The sequence below is a fragment of the Carassius carassius genome, chromosome 40 (assembly GCF_963082965.1).
Source record: "Carassius carassius chromosome 40, fCarCar2.1, whole genome shotgun sequence".
Taxonomy (NCBI): domain Eukaryota; kingdom Metazoa; phylum Chordata; class Actinopteri; order Cypriniformes; family Cyprinidae; genus Carassius; species Carassius carassius.
In genome coordinates this window covers 13518196-13537189 of record NC_081794.1, presented here as the reverse complement: position 1 = coordinate 13537189, position 18994 = coordinate 13518196, and the positions used below count along the sequence as shown (strand labels likewise).

The window sequence follows — 18994 nt, the reverse complement described above, 5'->3', positions numbered from 1 at the left end:
CCTCTGCAGCGTTTTCAGGGCCATATTGCCCTGGGGTATCAGGTGAGTTCTGTTCAATATCTTCATCTTGGGTTTCGGATTGATCTAGATCGACACTCTCACTGATGACAGAGAGCTCTTCTCTGAGGACAGCTGCAAAGTCTTTGCCAGTCTGTTTTGCAATGTCCTTTAACTCTGAGAGGTAAGTCTGTGTAGCTGTTTTGCTAGCTACAGGTGCGTAGACACTGGCTAAGGCTCTAATGTGATAAGTGACATCAGCCCGGGTCTTACTGTTGAGTCTGTGTGGCAATGAAGGTAAGAGAGACTGCATACCATATACATACTCTACTACAACCTGTTTGTCTGAAACTGGCTCAACGAAGTCTACTGGAACTACCCTTTGATCTCTTTTTCAGCCTATTCTCTGTAAACCCTAGAGATGGTTGTGCATGAAAATCCCAGTAGTTAAGCTGTTTTTGAAATACTCAGACCAGCCCGTCTGGCACCAACAACCATTCCACGTTCAAAGTCAATTAAATCCCCTTTCTTCCCCATTCTGATTCCCCATCCACTCCACAGATTCCTTCCGAACACCACGTTTAATATTTCCATTTCCACTTTCTAATTTCTCAATGATCAAAACATGGAAGATGCAAATATGAGGAATTTGCTTGAAAAAATAAACCAGTCCTCTTGGAGATCAGAGATCCCTGTCAGAGGAAAACACAGCCACTGCCCACAAACTAATTTTCTCAGGCTCTTTGAGCTCATAGATTTAATATCCTGCTGCAAATTATATTTGTATGATTTAAACTGCATTTTCTAAAAGGAAGCAAGGCTGTGAGGAGAAGATGATTTTTTTGAGACATCTGCCTAAGGGGAAAACATGCTGATCACTCCAGATGTCTGTTAGCTTTGAGGTTTGTACAGTGGGTGGCATTTGTAATGAATACATATAATATACAGTTCCTGATATCACTAGCTGTTAACAGACCATATTCCTTTGCTGCACTAACATATATTAGTAGAATACTGTTCATCTCTAATGCCCTGTAATAGCTGTCTGTCAGGTCCTCTGTGCTTTGTGATAAGCCTTGCGTTAATAATAAAATGTACTGTGTAGCAGAGTTGAATCGTAGCATCAGTAGTAATACTGTTAAATTAGACTTTTTTCAGTTAAAGTGTTTGCATTGATTCTGATTTGAAGTTTTCAGTAAAGTTTCTTAATAATTTAACAAGATAACCTACCTGCATTGCGATGTTAAGAATGATATCCAATCATCAGACATTATGAGCATGTTTTATTGACATCAGGCTGCTCCTTAATATCTTTAGTGCAATCCTATTGGACGTTCTGTAACACTTGCCTGAGTTAGCACCAAGGTGAACGGAGCTTAGAGTAATATCAATGGAAATGCCTACATTTTACAAGGTTCTACCGATCCTCAGCCTCTTGAATGTTAGTTTTTAATTATTTAGAGACTAATCTTATATTTACAGCTACCAATAAGAGAGTATAACTTATATCTGTTTAAGTTTTTCTCACTGTATAAATACATTCCACACATTTTCTCTCTAAACCAACATATACAGGTATATATATATATATATATATATATATATATATATATTTGGGTATAGTGTGTTTTGAACACCTGAATACTGGGATGCATTTTATTCCCACTAATATGCACAGAATAAACCCATGAGACATGTTTTTAATTTACTTCAAGTCTTTATCCTAATGGCATATTTTATTAGGCTTACATTTTAGTGCTTAAGAGCCATTGTTAAGTAAAATATATATGTTTGTGTGTTTTGTAAATACCCTAGATTGCATCTTATTGGTAAATCTACAATAGTACTCTTGGCAACAGCACTAAACAAACAAGCATAAGGAGAGCTTGTGCTATCTTAAAAGGCAACTTGTGTTTTTGAGCCCACATTTCATTGTGTTATAATGCAAAACCATTTTAAATAACCATTCAACATTTCTGACACTGCCAGTGGTGCTATCTTGTAGTGTGTTAATTAGCAGTGATAAGCCAAGTGTTTCCTCTGCTATTTCAGCTGTCTTAAGGCTCTCATTCAGCACACGCCAGTAGAAATGAGCGCAGGATTCGGTTAATCAACAGAACGCTTGTCATCTGCTGAGAATTGTAGGTAAGCTGGCAAGCGTGTGGTTTTAGACAGACATTGAAGAATTGTGTGTTCTGTGGAGGTTACAGTGTGATGGAGTGCCTATTGTTATCAGATATCCTTTAGGAGAGGTTTGGTTGTGTTTTTGTGTATCTCAAGGTCTTGCATCATTGTATGGAGTGTTTCAGGAGCTTAAAAAGATAAATAGCATCATTTGGCATTTAGGTTTTATTAGACTATTATGTCTTTGATTGGTAATTTGGTTTAACGGAATAGTTAACCCCAGAATGACAATATTTGGAAAATGTACTCACCCTCAGGCCATGATTTGGAGAAGGAAGGCCTAAGGGGGAGTGAATGTTCAGCAAATGTTTTGTTTTTGGGTGAACTATTTCTTAAGGTTAAAATGCAGATTGTAGAAACTTAATTTACTTAGTTTTTCATCAAAACATCGTAGCTGTAAGCTGTTAATTATTTTCATGTTATACTATGGCTGATAAATGGCCATTATTAAAGTTCTATTATTTTGTATAAATACAAATAAATGTAATATTTAGCACTAAAAACTCGAATTAATCATATTAAATGCAGCAGTGAATTGTCACAACATTATAATGTACAGAACAGTATGAAAATTGTATATTCATTTTTGGCATTTACTAAAGATTACTTTTAATAGTGTTGTTAAATTATTAGTGTGTTTAAAGTTTGCATAAGCGCTAGATGACAGCAAAAGTAATCTAATTGTAAATATTGAGGAAATGAACAATTACATCTCCAATATCGATCAGTATAGATAAATTAAAAAACACACGTCTTCAAGCACTTTTGCAGGTCATATAAAATATCCCATTTAAATATGTTTTTTTCCAGACAAGAAACAGCTGCATTGTGTATAGGAATCAGCTTGATTGAAGTTGCCAAACACTATGCCAGTTGCATTACATGCATATTTGTATTTAATCGTAATTACACATTTAGAGGATCTAGAGTGATAAATGGGTGCGATATATATGACCAGCATAAGCAATGCTCTCCTTGCACAAAATCATTTTGTACTTCCTTCTGTCTTGCAAATTATTTCTCACAGAGTTTTGTGAATAATGTATCCCAGTGGCCTAATGACAGCACACACAAACAGGTTTAAACACACACACAACCCTCAAACTAAACCGTTAATGCAGTCTGAGTAGTTTGAATAGATGAGACTGAGGATTTACATATCATCCAAATCTGTCAGATCCGTAAATTCTGTGGGAATAGAGACTCTAGAAGTGCGTTTAGTGTGTCTCCAGAGAACTGAACACTTCCTTATTGGACTGGATCTCTGGCTTATTTTATGTGAATGTTTATTTTTAGTATGTACTATTCTCTCACATTCTCAGCAAATTTCACCTCTGTTGATCCCTAGATACTACTATTCTTGCAGTAATGAGCCCATTAATTAACAGGCAGATAAATGGGATTTTCTCAAATACATCTACAAGATGTGAAATAAAAAGCAATTCATGAGATGGAAATAAGTCGCTGGAAGCAGTGGACAAAATTCAGGAGGAATTTACTGTGGAAGCAATACAGAAGGGTGCTGTCATATTCTGTTCATAGCACTGCTGTTGGCATTAGTGTAGAATCCCAGAATTCTCAGCGGAATGGCATTTTTTGTTCATCTTTACAAGGATATCTTCTTATAAACATGCAGAAACTACTGACTTTACAGAAAATCTCCACAAGTGATTCCACCACAGCACTGTTTGTTGAGAGATCACAGCTTATTAATCAGCCTGATTACAGAACTGGTGGGAGTATGGACACACTGATATGTTCACAGCCAAAAATCACAACCGAGAAAAGAAGCGACTGTAAGCGTGCTGAGACACCGTTGCAAAAAATGCAGAAACCTTTATGGCATATAAAGCTACAGTATGTGCAAACAGAGAGACACATATTAATGCAACTTTTTTTTTTAAGTCTTGATTTTGTAAAGACTTTCTATTGTTCCATTAAAAGCATAAATATATATATATATATATATATATATATATATACAGTACAGACCAAAAGTTTGGACACACCTTTCTTTATTTTCATGACTATGAAAATTGTAGATTCACACTGAAGGCATCAAAACTATGAATTAACACATGTGGAATTATATATGGAATTATATACATAACAAAAAAGTGTGAAACAACTGAAAATATGTCATATTCTAGGTTCTTCAAAGTAGCCACCTTTTGCTTTGATTACTGCTTTGCACACTCTTGGCATTCTCTTGATGAGCTTCAAGAGGTAGTCACCTGAAATGATCTTCCAACAGTCTTGAAGGAGTTCCCCGAGAGATGCTTAGCACTTGTTGGCCCTTTTACCTTCTGTCTGCGGTCCAGCTCACCCCTACACCATCTCGATTGGGTTCAGGTCCGGTGACTGTGGAGGTCAGGTCATCTGACGCAGCACCCCATCACTCTTCTTCTTGGTCAAATAGCCCTAGATGCCTTCAGTGTGACTCTACAATTTTCATAGTCATGAAAATAAAGAAAACTCTTTGAATGAGAAGGTGTGTTCAAACTTTTGGTCTGTACTATATATATATATATATATATATATAAACATACATTTGATTGATTGGTTTGTTCATTGGTTAGTTCATTCACTTTATAAATTTGCTCTATTGACACCTGGTCTGTGAAACAAAGCTTAAATCTAGTCCCAGACTAAAATGCATGATTTGAGTTTAAACTGAAAGAAACATGCACTGACTGATTTTAAAGGATGAAAGGATGCTTTCTTAATGTCAAGCACGTACTTTTGCTGACCGCTCATAGAAAATAACACAAACAAATCTTTTTTTTTTTTAATTTCAGGCCCTGATTTGTGCAGTATTTGTGGAAAGTGTAGCAGGTTTCAGGCTGATGTGTAGTTACATTAGATATGTGCAGTCATCATTAACAGTATTGCATGTCTAATTATTCTGTTCGGTAGTGCAGTAGAGAGAGTGTCCTTAGAGTAAATGATTTGTTTAAGAAGTGCTTTGATTTTTCTTCCCCTTCCTCAGTTTCACATCTGACTTCTCCAGATAATTGGACACTTTTTTTTTTCTTTATACGTTATGTTTCTGTTGCTTGTTTCCATCAAGTGGATTAGAGGTTATGATATGTGAAAGATGCTTAAAATGTGCATAATCTGCCAACTGAAGTAATTTAAATGCAGTTATAATTCATCCAAATGTTTTGTTCCTGTTGTTTTAATTATTTTTACATTTTTGGGATGGTTTCTGCTCTATGTGCTGCACTGTGTAAGTCTTTGAGTGTCAAGGTATTTGTAATTGTGTCTGCTTGTGTGGTTTGGTTTCATTAGCAGTGTCCAACAGAGCATGCAGATAGCTCTCAAGTGCGTGTGGAATAAGAACAACTTGTGTAATTTAGATGAACTCTTGACAGCAAACAGCAGTCTCTAAACATTGTGTTCTGTCATTATCATTTTCTCCGTTCTTCTTCTATGGATTTTGGTGTGCCATCTTCTTCCTTGCCATCATCACTGTGGTTTTTGGCACCTTTATTCTCTCTGAATTAAAAATTCATGTGATATTTCGTTTCTTGTTTCCAAATGCATCTATTACCTTGGTATGGGGTACCAACTTTTCTAAATTCTCTTCAGAAAAGAAACCTCAGCTGAACTGTGGAAGACCCACCTCCAGTTTCACGTCCCTCAAAAAAGAGAGAGCTCATTTGTGTCTCTCACTCTCTGTGACTTGTTTGATGAACTTTGCTTTAAATTTCCTGAATGGCAGAGCCTTGGCCCCTGCTGCAGGGGAGAGATGAGAAGCTTCACAATGGTTATGCAGATGGACGGGAAACTGCCCATGCCCATGTGGATTTGCAGTCGTGTCTACGTGGAGACAGACAATCAGACAAGAAATGCAGATGTTTCAGTCAGTGGCAGTGTTGAGCAAATAGCCTCATAATGTTGGTTTGATTAATCTTTTGCATAAATGTGCTCCACATTGCAATTCATGCTGGTCAAGAACTGACTACTTAGAATGGAACAGACTATCTGACTAACATCTGTGTTATACTTCTCAAAAGTGTGGGATCGGAAAGATTTGTTAATATTTTTTAAAGAAGTCTCTTATACTAATCAAGGCTGCATTTATTTAATTATTTAAAAAAAAACAGTAAAAACACTAACATTGTGAAATATTAGAGTTGTGAAATATTACAATTTAAATAACATTTTAATATGTTAATATAATAATAATACTGTAGTGTATATCTAAATTTACATAATACACATTCAAAATTATAATCTATTAATATGAATCCATTTTAGAATATAATTTATTCCTGTGATGCAAAGTTCAATTCTCAGAAGCCATTACTCCTGTAACGTAATATGCTGATCTGACGCTCAATAAACATCAATGTTGAAAACAACTGTGTAACTTAATATTTTTCTTAACATTTTGAGGATTCTTTGGTCAATGGAAAGTTTAAAAGAACAGATTTTTTATAAACATATTTTGTAATATTACTTTACTGTCACTTTTGATCAGATTGATGATCATTGCTGAATGAAGTATGCATTTCATTAAAAAAATCTAACTTTTCTAAACTTGACAGTGTAACTTCTGTTAGTTTTGTCTTTAAGTGTCATTTAAGGATGGTTTATCTAAAACAGACTATCACAATAAATGTGTTGAAGAAACAACTTTAAAAAGTTATTGTGTGTGTGTGTGTGTGTGTGTGTGTGTGTGTGGTAGAAATTCTCATATGCATCTGATCTAAGTTAAACTGGGTGTCTCCCAACACCAGATATTATCCTTAGGTGTCTCTGACCGCATCAACAATAGATCTGACTGCACTGGAGAACCAGGCCTTAGACATTTCAGTTAAGAATTATTACCCAATGCCTAAGAGTGTCACACTGAGTCGGATGATGTCTCACCCCCATGAAAACTATCACTCTGGAATAAGATTTCTAGTGTTCCACTACACCAGTGTAGCAGTAACCAGACAGACTCCAGACGATGACTTTGAATGCTTTAATTAGGGTAGGATATCTCGTTCCAGTCACAGAGAAACCCTCCAGAAAAAAAGATAGATAGATAGATAGATAGATAGATAGATAGATAGATAGATAGATAGATAGATAGATAGATAGATAGATAGATAGATAGATAGATAGATAGATAGACAGTTTTTATTATTTTCAGACAGACATCTAGCCGTCTAGACATTCACATCAGTTACTGCAACACACTAGTAGTAATTATGATGCACATTATGCCAAGATGATTTATGACTTTGACCTTTTGACAGGTTGAACTTCCGGTGACCTTATGATGGATGGGTTGAACTTCCGGAATGAGTTCATGGTTAACCTATGACCGTTTCCCACGCATCGATCATGTGGTTTTGACAGAAAGTTTTACCCTATTGACCTAGTTAGTTCTAAATCAGATTTTTTTTGACCGCTAGTTTAAACGGTAAAGGAAACCCTCCCCCCGCATCGATCATGTGGTTTTGACAGAAAGTTTTACCCTATTGCCCTAGTTAGTTCTAAATCATGGTTTTAGGAAACCCTCCCCTACGCTGTTTGAACTTTGTGTCAGTTAGCTTGTTTGAAGTTTGTGTCAGTTAGCTTGTTTGAAGTTTGTGTCAGTTAGCTTGTTTGAAGTTTATCCCAGTTATACGGTTATGTGTGTGTGTGTGTGTCTCCCCCCTCCCATTACATTCCTGAGCAGTGTATAAATGGGATCGGTGTGTTATACGTTTATATATAAAACATCCTATAATTTATGTAATATTTATATAATTTATATAATATAATTAATTATCATGCTAAGGTTGAAAAACATTTCAGTTATTTCACATTCATATATAAAACATTATATCATTTATATAATATAGTAATTATCATGCTAAAGTTGAAAACATTTTAGTTATTTCACATTTATATTTATATTTATATTTATATATATATATATATATATATATATATATATAACATTATAGAATTTATATATAAAACATTATATAATTTACTAAAACAATTAAAGGTTTAAAACACATTTTAGTTATTTCATATATGAGACATTCAGTTATTTCACATTTATATATAAAACATTCTATAATTTATATAATATAATTAATTAAAGGTTTAAAAAACATTTTAGTTATTTCATATATGTGACATTCAGTTATTTCACATTTATATATATATATATATATATATATATATATATATATATATATATAACATTATATAATTTATATGATATAATTAATTATCATGCTAAGGTTGAAAAACATTTTAGTTATTTCACATTTATATATAAAACAGCCTATAATTTATATAATATAATAATCATCATGCTAAAGTTGAAAACATTTTAGTTATTTCACATTTATATATAAAACATTATATAATTTATATAATATTTATATAATTTATATAATATAATTAATTATCATGCTAAAGTTGAAAAACATGCCGTTCTTTATATTCTATCTTTTATATAATATACATAATCTAAAAGCAATTTAACTAAGGTTGAAAAACATTGTGTTCTTTTAAAAAGGTTATAAATGAAACGTTTATAAAAATATAGTGAAACCGACTGTTTCAGATAAAACAAGATCCATTTTTTTAGGGGGCAGAAGAAGCTGTTTTCACATCAGCTTTGATCCTGACCCTCTGTGTCCCACTGTCTACGTCTGCACGCTACAGTGCACACTCGTCCGAATTTACTACAAAATCACAATATCTTCAAAGCCATTGCTAATTAAAACTAACGTATCTCACGCAGGAGTACCGTGTTTTGACAGTTTTCTGACGGTTCACCTATGAATTACGGTTGGTGCGCGGCTAGCATCTCTTGTACCCCTCTCTCTCTCTCTCTCTCTCTCTCTCTCCCTCTCATACATTCATTCGTCTCCAAGTCTTATTTTCTTCTTTTAATGAATATAAACACATTATACATTCGCAAACAATATAAAACAAAACATTTACATTAGTTTTTGTCATCACTAAAAATATACATTTTTACAGCACACATCTTTCCTTCGGCACAGCCGCACTCCACTCGCTCATCCTCAGCATCGCTGGTAGTGGCAGACATCCTTTTCAGAATTTATTTCAAGACGTAAACCGAGTGTTTTTAAAATCCACGACGATCCAGGCCTTGTGCAATTTCAGTTTCAAGACGTAAACTGAGTGTTTTTAAAATCCACGACGATCCGGGCCTTGCGCAGTTTTTTATTTGATCGTTTTGATCGTTGAAGCCGATTCTGTCAGTCCACGTAGATAATGTTTTGATTGACAAGATATTGCAGTTTGATTGACAAGATGTTCGCGGATCATAAGAAAACCTGCGATAACTGCAGAGTTTATGAGGTCAGCCGCTCACAGGTGATAAAGAATAGCCGTAGTCACGAGGAAGTAGTGGCGGATCTTCTGTACATTCGAACAAAAAATAAAAATGGGTTGGAGGCGTTGCACACAAAAGCGGAGGAGGGTGATGGGAGGGCCTGGTTAGGGTTTGACTTGCGAGAAATATGAAGAAACAAACTTGTATCTGATATAAACTAGGATAGTATAATGATATAACATAAGAGATAAAATATTTCATGAAATGAACAAAGAGGTTGACGGCCAAAACTAGAAAACAATCTGCGAGGCCTAGGAATTACACTTAGTTGGTGAAAATAAGATAAGAATGTGAAAGTCAGTTTAAACAAATTTAAACAGAAAGAATGAGCAAAGTCCTGGAAGCTTACGATTGTACTTGTTTAGATTAGATTAGATTCAACTTTATTGTCATTATGCAGAGTACAAGTACAGAGCTAATGAAATGCAGTTAGCATCTAACCAGAAGTGCGAGAATATAGTGTTTTATATACATAAAAGTGCAGAGTTAGTAAAGCTATGATATACAGAATATACAGTGGAGTTGCTATATACGTACAATATTGATCAGAGTATATACAGAATATAAATATGAATGCAATGTAGGGATTGTATGTACATTATGAACAGAGCAATGAAGGATTATATATACATTATGAACAGCAGGAACGTGAGAACGGCGGTAATAAATACAGTCGAATGACTGTGCAAAAGTATTGTTGAACGATGTATTATACGAAAAAAAAAAAAACAGTAGTGCGATGATATTTTTTGTAGAAATAGTTTACTGTGCTTGTACATTAACAACTTTAGACAGTTTATGGTGTAATAGCTTTAAACATGTGCTGTTTTCTTTTGATGAGAAAGTGTGTGGTTTACAGTTCGCTACGGTGCAATGAGATCTATAGTCCGTTAAACACGGCAAAGTCAAGAAATCTCGCAATTTTAGGGCGAAAGAGTTAGAACAAACATTTGTCTATGCGGTGTTAAGCTATATTGAACTCGCGGTCATTATAAAGTTTTGTATGTTTATTTTCATTTCAACATATTAATGAACACTGTTACAGATTTTGTCTTAGTAACGCGCAATACAATAGTTTGTTAAAAGATAACGCTATGGGCTGTTTGAGTAACACCGTCGTCTACGATGCTTGAAGTTTTCACTGCTTACAGGCACCCCACTAACCTAAACCTGTAACTCTATCATAATTATTTAAAATAACTATAAACTTCATGCGTGACGACTATGTAACTGACTAAAACTAATATGTATGCTAAACAAAACATTTGCGGTTGTGAAAAAAATGAAGTGAATTAATAGATGTCAGAAACTGCTCGCCTCGTGTTTTCTTAAAGAACAACGGGTTATTTAGACGTGACAAAGCGCAGTTCCAGACGTAGCGCGGTTTCCGGATCAGACCTTAAGCACGATGAATGACTAAAACAGTCAAAATCATCCCGCCTCTCACTTAAATGAACGACTTATCAACAATGGTTTATTTATTGAAATACTGTACAAAGACAACCAAACAATAATGTATACAGTAGTAGAAAAAAAAAAAGCTATTTACAGAGTTGCATAAAAAACTTTCACAATAGTTTAGAATACTGGATTTCACTATTAGGTATTTGTTATTCTGATACACGTTTCCTGTATAAAAGAGTATGTCTATAACCTATTCAAGGGCATTTAGCGCAATCTTATGGATCTTAAACGTAATCACGTTACAACAAGGTGACATAGTCCCCTAGCAAATCCGTCAAAAGTGGACAAAGCAGAAAAATCTCAGCACACGGCAGATGATAATGCTTACGACCGAGGGGCATAGGCCTACTCTTTAATGTCAAGCGGAGATGCTGAAACAAGTACGACGAGTAAAATGTGAACGTGGTCATCGGCTATATGAACAAGAGCTCTAGATGTAGGGGCGATATTTTTATGCTGTAAAATTCCTATGAACAGGGACTGTATGTTTGACCGCAGTCAGAGAAAACTCTTTGACCACAGTCAGAGAAAACTGCAAAACAACGTGTCAACAGATCGGTCGCCTATCTCTGGTAAAAATAAATAAATAAAATTATACATGTTTATGAGTCACACATTGACAATTTTTGTCTTATGTGCTCATTACAGCTAAAATCACTGAATTGTGAAATGCAAAAGTGTGTACGGCATTTTTCTATAACCGTTACAAAAGTGAGAACATCGTAGTTCTCAAATGTGATTGTATTACAACGGTAGCCCATCTAACAAATCTGGAGAAGTGGAGAAGCAAAGATGTTTAGCACATACACACGTACACCAGAGATGTTGCTTTATTTGAATCAAAGAAGATGGCCGTAGGAACTGATAACATTCTTTAATGTCGTCGTGTTGTGTTTTGTCAAAATAATAAAAAAAAGTTTAGGCAAATGTTTAATAATTTTTCTTAAATGAATAGAATGCGCTCACCCCGCTCTCTTTCCCACGCGAGAGTTAGCATGAACTTACAGGAGTCTTAAAACAAAATGTGAATTGTGTCATAGGCTATCCGAACACAATGACTAAATCTAACGGAGTAATAAAAATATCATTTACAAATCAACATTTAACAAAAAAAAAAAAACTTTAACAATTGTATTCTGAAATCTATATGCGTTGTAAACGTTAGTTTTCTCGCTATACTGTCTTTCTTAGTGATTTGGTCGCTCGAATACACGAAAGGTTATGGATAAAAAATGTATCTAAACAAGAGTGTGGAAACTTTAACACGCTCAAACTTAAACGAGTGTACCGTTTGATTTGTTTAGGTTGTAATAGTTTTAAGTGTAAAACAGCTAGACTTCATTTTTGCGTCGATGCTTCATGCGATCACACTTTTTGGACAGACACAAAGTTGCCCTAAAAGAAATATCTCGAAGAGAAAAACTAACTTAATTTCTTAATTTTCATTTATTTCTATTACGATAAAGGCACACAAAGATCGCCTAAAAACGTACGGCCGTCGAAAATCTTGATACGGCTAGATCTCGAGGTGTAAGAAAAATGTCATTTACAAAACATTGTGATTCTTTGATGTGAAACACCCTTGACATGATCTGCTGGCCTGCATAAATGTTTTAGCACGGCTATTTACACCAATAGTCATAAATGTTTAGCACGGCTATTTACACCAATAGTCATAAATGTTTAGCACGGCTATTTACACCTATAGTATGAGAACTGTATATTGTGTCACTCGCATAGAAAATTAATTACCGGTTTATCCGGGCTCAAAAGGAAATGATGATAATAGTTGACACATCCTTAGCTCATACATTTCTTTCATTTTGAAAATTACAGCTGCCGGCGCTTAAATTTTTTTAGTAAACCATTTAACATTACACAATGCCTACAAAATAATCAAAGCGTATGCTTTCTGCTCTAGGTAAGAACATTTACACCGAGTGTTATAGGCCCGGTAAATAATTTGAAAATAGTATTTCTGTCGAATGAGAAAAGTTCAGTCGTACATTAAAAAAATGTTTCTGATGTAGAAATTATGTTTCTGCCAAACACATCCAAAGAGACAGAGTTTTCTACTCGTGTGAGAAAACCACTCGGGTGCATAAATTATATGAAGAGACGATGCCGGTCATCAGGTTATTTAAAAAATAAGACGATAGACGGTGTGCCTTGCTTTAGTGACACACAATGTGTTTAAACTCGTTTCAAATTCTAGGTGTAATTATTTTACTGACTTTAAGCAAAATGTATATTTGTTATTTTACAGTACACATACAATCTACAGGATAGAAGGATGCGGATACAGTAAAATACAACTATAAACTTTAAGAAAAGTTAACTTTCATTACACTAGTGTAAAGCGATCTTACAGTAACTGAAAAGCACTACGTAAAAAACCCAGAAGGTCATTTTTATATTTTAATTTTGCTTTTAAATGGAGGTATTTTGGCCAACTAGCCTCACCTCTGACAGCCTTGACCTCTCCCAGTACTCCGTTCAGGTGGTCGGATGCAGCTGAGACTGCGTTCAATAACCTCACTTTAATATTAGCAGAGCTTACAGAACGTAGCAGAACGTAGTATTTTCTTTTCTCATTCGACAGAAATACTATTTTCAAATTATTTACCGGGCCTATAACACTCGGTGTAAATGTTCTTACCTAGAGCAGAAAGCATACGCTTTGATTATTTTGTAGGCATTGTGTAATGTTAAATGGTTTACTAAAAAAATTTAAGCGCCGGCAGCTGCAATTTTCAAAATGAAAGAAATGTATGAGCTAAGGATGTGTCAACTATTATCATCATTTCCTTTTGAGCCCGGATAAACCAGTAATTAATTTTCTATGCGAGTGACACAATATACAGTTCTCATACTATAGGTGTAAATAGCCGTGCTAAACATTTATGACTATTGGTGTAAATAGCCGTGCTAAACATTTATGACTATTGGTGTAAATAGCCGTGCTAAAACATTTATGCAGGCCAGCAGATCATGTCAAGGGTGTTTCACATCAAAGAATCACAATGTTTTGTAAATGACATTTTTCTTACACCTCGAGATCTAGCCGTATCAAGATTTTCGACGGCCGTACGTTTTTAGGCGATCTTTGTGTGCCTTTATCGTAATAGAAATAAATGAAAATTAAGAAATTAAGTTAGTTTTTCTCTTCGAGATATTTCTTTTAGGGCAACTTTGTGTCTGTCCAAAAAGTGTGATCGCATGAAGCATCGACGCAAAAATGAAGTCTAGCTGTTTTACACTTAAAACTATTACAACCTAAACAAATCAAACGGTACACGGTGTGTGAAGCACCCCTTCAGGTCTCGCATACAGAAGAATACCCGGACTAGGACCTGTGAGATCCTGTTTTAACTTTAAACATTTTATTTTAATTTTTTAAGTCGTATTATTTTATTTTGGGGATATTTCATTCATGTTTGGACATCTCTTACCGGTCTAAAAAAAATGTAAGGGATATTTTTTTTTATATGTATCATCAGAAATCTTTATTTTATATACTATGCTATATATAAAATCAGATTTAAAATAAGAAAAATGCTCTTCTTCTTTTTTTTAAAAGAAGAGAATGGTGTGTTTTATAAGTTTGATTAACTTAAATGTTGAATACTTTTTTTTTTGTTGTTTAATGAATTGCTTTAGTAGCCTGATGTCGTTATATAATTATTTATTTCCATATTCTTTAACCCCTGGAGTCTGAGTGGGTTTTGGGGTGACTGGAGGTATTTTGGCCTCCCCCAGACATTGGTGTTATAAGTATATGTTGAATACATGATTAAAAATGTATGATAAATGATTTGGTTTGGTTTAGTAACATGTCTGTTACTGCGATGTGTTTTATAAACATGATGAATACTTGTTTAAAACGTGTGTTCTGGTTTAGTAACACGTTGTCATATATAATTTTATTTATTTATTTTTTCATATTTTTTAAAATAGATATAAGTCTCTTTTTAACTTGATATGTTCATGCGTATGTACGCTTGTTTATATGGTTTATCAGAATACAAAATTGTATAGTGGAATGGATATTATAGTGATATAACATGGTACGTGTGGTTTATGATTAAATGTATAGGGTAGTCATATTTCAGATTGCTTAAAACTAAATTTAATTAAAAATGTACGTGCATGCAGCATTTTAGTGTGTGGTGGTACTGTAGGTGTACGGTTAAAATAAATAATTAAACAGCTTTTTGAAAAAGATATGATATAAAGATGGATATAAAAGGTTTTAAATATAATATAGAAAATGTTTTGCAACGATTAATGTGAAATTATTTTAACTGAATTGTGTCAATGACACATCCGGGTTCCTCAATAGACCATATTCTTCATTGTGTTCAATTCTATATTTTTTCCCCGATCCTGGTAAAATGTATATTTTTAGTGATGACAAAAACTAATGTAAATGTTTTGTTTTATATTGTTTGCGAATGTATAATGTGTTTATATTCATTAAAAGAAGAAAATAAGACTTGGAGACGAATGAATGTATGAGAGGGAGAGAGAGAGAGAGAGAGAGAGAGGGGTACAAGAGATGCTAGCCGCGCACCAACCGTAATTCATAGGTGAACCGTCAGAAAACTGTCAAAACACGGTACTCCTGCGTGAGATACGTTAGTTTTAATTAGCAATGGCTTTGAAGATATTGTGATTTTGTAGTAAATTCGGACGAGTGTGCACTGTAGCGTGCAGACGTAGACAGTGGGACACAGAGGGTCAGGATCAAAGCTGATGTGAAAACAGCTTCTTCTGCCCCCTAAAAAAATGGATCTTGTTTTATCTGAAACAGTCGGTTTCACTATATTTTTATAAACGTTTCATTTATAACCTTTTTAAAAGAACACAATGTTTTTCAACCTTAGTTAAATTGCTTTTAGATTATGTATATTATATAAAAGATAGAATATAAAGAACGGCATGTTTTTCAACTTTAGCATGATAATTAATTATATTATATAAATTATATAAATATTATATAAATTATATAATGTTTTATATATAAATGTGAAATAACTAAAATGTTTTCAACTTTAGCATGATGATTATTATATTATATAAATTATATAATGTTTTATATATAAATGTGAAATAACTTAAATGTTTTTCAACCTTAGCATGATAATTAATTATATTATATAAATTATATAATGTTTATATATATATATATATATAAATGTGAAATAACTGAATGCCTCATATATGAAATAACTAAAATGTGTTTTAAACCTTTAATTGTTTTAGTAAATTATATAATGTTTTATATATAAATTATATAATGTTTATATATATATATATATATATATATATATATATATATATATATATATATATATATATATATAAATGTGAAATAACTAAAATGTTTTCAACTTTAGCATGATAATTACTATATTATATAAATTATATAATGTTTTATATATGAATGAGAAATAACTGAAATGTTTTTCAACCTTTAATTGTTTTAGATTAAATAAATTATATGATGTTTTATATATAAACGTAGAACACACCGATCCCATTTATACACTGCTCAGGAATGTAATGGGAGGGGGGAGACACACACACACACACATAACCGTATAACTGGGATAAACTTCAAACAAGCTAACTGACACAAACTTCAAACAAGCTAACTGACACAAAGTTCAAACAGCGTAGGGGAGGGTTTTCCTAAAACCATGATTTAGAACTAACTAGGGCAATAGGGTAAAACTTTCTGTCAAAACCACATGATCGATGCGTGGGGAGTGTTTCCTTTACCGTTTTAACTACCCGTCAAAATATATAATTTAGAACTAACTAGGTCAATAGGGTAAAACTTTCTGTCAAAACCACATGATCGATGCGTGGGAAACGGTCATAGGTTAACCATGAACTCATTCCGGAAGTTCAACCCATCCATCATAAGGTCACCGGAAGTTCAACCTGTCAAAAGGTCAAAGGTCAAAGTCATAAATCATCTTGGCATAATGTGTATCATAATTACTACTACTCACACTAACAAAAATATTGGAACATTTTATGTGGGTATAAAGTAGACAAATGTTAAGCTTGCAAAGAAGAGAAACTGTTTAGACTATGAGAACAGCATTTCTACCTTTCCAACAGTAACAAGTACACAGACAAACTCAGAAAATAAAGTGAAAATGTATATGTAGCATACTTAAAACTTTGAATTTCTTTTAAGGATTTTATGTCACAAAAGTTGCAAAAGTTGGCAAGTTCAGTGATTATTTCATCCTCCAAATGACCTTGTATCAACCTGGCAAGTACACCTTAGTTGCATTTAGATTTATTTAGTTGTATTTAAAAAGACTTGCATTTGGATTCAAGGTATACATGAGCCATATTAGAGTTTTGTAAGCAATATGCATCAGATGCATCAATATGTATCCAGTCATCGAATGGTCTGTGTCTATTTGTAGGTGTGAAATTAAGACTAATGTGATCATGAATTGAATATTTTGTTTGATTTCACTGGAGAAAATGTTTATTTTTAATTATACTTTAACTATATGTGACCCTGGACCACAAAACCAGTAATGGTCAATTTATTGAAATTGAGATTTATAATAATCTGAAAAAATAAGATTTCAATTGGTGTACTGTTTGTTAGGATCGGACAATATTTGTCCCAGATACAACTATTTGAAAATCTGGAATCTGAGAGTGAAAAAAAAACAACAACAAAAAAACAATTCCTAAATATTTAGAAAAGTTCTTAGCAATGCATATGACTAAACAAAAATTAAGTTTTGTTATATTTATGGTAGGGAATGTACAAAATATCTTAATAGAGCATGATCTTTACTTAATATACTAATAATTTTTTGCACAAAAAAAAATCTATAATTTTGACCCATACAGTGTATTTTTGGCTATTGCTGCAAATATACCCGTGCTACTTATGACTGGTTTTGTGGTCCAGGGTCACATATATCTCTCATTTCAGGGGTGAAAGCTGTGTTCTCCAGTCACAACCACAGAAATGCAGGGGGCTGCTATGATGGGCTGGATATGGTGGTGAGCTCCGCTGTTGGTTGTCAGTTGGGAGACGACACTCATGGTGTGTGAGTGGTGGTAATTACTGAAGATGACATCATCCATCATAGTCTGAACCAATTAACCAAAAGAGGAATGGACAAAGATGTTAAGAAATTGTTGGTTTGAATCCACCTAAAGATCACTAATCATGTAGTTTTATCTTCATCTTCAGCATCCATTATAGAACCTGACATTGGCATAGCCAGGGGAGGGGACATGGGGGCACTGGCCCCTCCTGAAAACTAATTGGCCCCCCAGTGTGCCCCCACCCTTCTACTTGTCTGTCACTCACAAATTCAAATCATAATCTTTCAGTTTAGTAAATAACTCATGATTGCGTCGCGATGCTTCTCAACGAGGACCAAGAATAGCGAGCTGCTGTTTTCCAACGAAAAAAAGCACACGGTAAGTTGATATATTTTATATAGCTTATGTTTTTCGATTAGCGAGTTGTTGCAGTGCAAGAAGTGTTTGGTACTAACGTTAACGTCTTTCGGTGTTAGACAGACCAGGTTCGATGACGATGTTATCTCCTAGAGCAGACCAAGATGCTAATCATTATATTTACTATGCTCCTCTGATGCTGAATGTAAAAGGGGTTTACTGCGTTACGATTTACTTATTTTTCGGCCGAACGCACCGATATAGGCAACAACGCAATTTAAAGCAATGGTTTAAAAAAGTATAATTGCAATTCTAATAAAGTCATTATTGAATCATGCAGTCGATTAGCGACTTTTTTCACTTAAGTGAGGTGACGAAACAAATCGTATGATGTTTATCTAACGCTTTTTTTACAGTCTATGGGTGAGACACATGCAAAAACATCGTTTTTTTACTGGTCAATTTTGAGATTTGGGCTGTTTGTCTTCAATAACATGTCTTCTTTCAGACTTGTGGTGAAAAAAAAGTCCAAAA

The 18994-nt window shown here is 33.9% G+C and overlaps 1 pseudogene; it reads left to right on the top strand.

Annotated features, from left to right (window-relative positions):
• The window catches only part of LOC132121873 (serine/threonine-protein phosphatase CPPED1-like), a 42266-nt pseudogene extending 24064 nt beyond the window's left edge, over nucleotides 1-18202 (top strand).
• The last annotated feature ends 792 nt before the right edge of the window (nucleotides 18203-18994 follow it).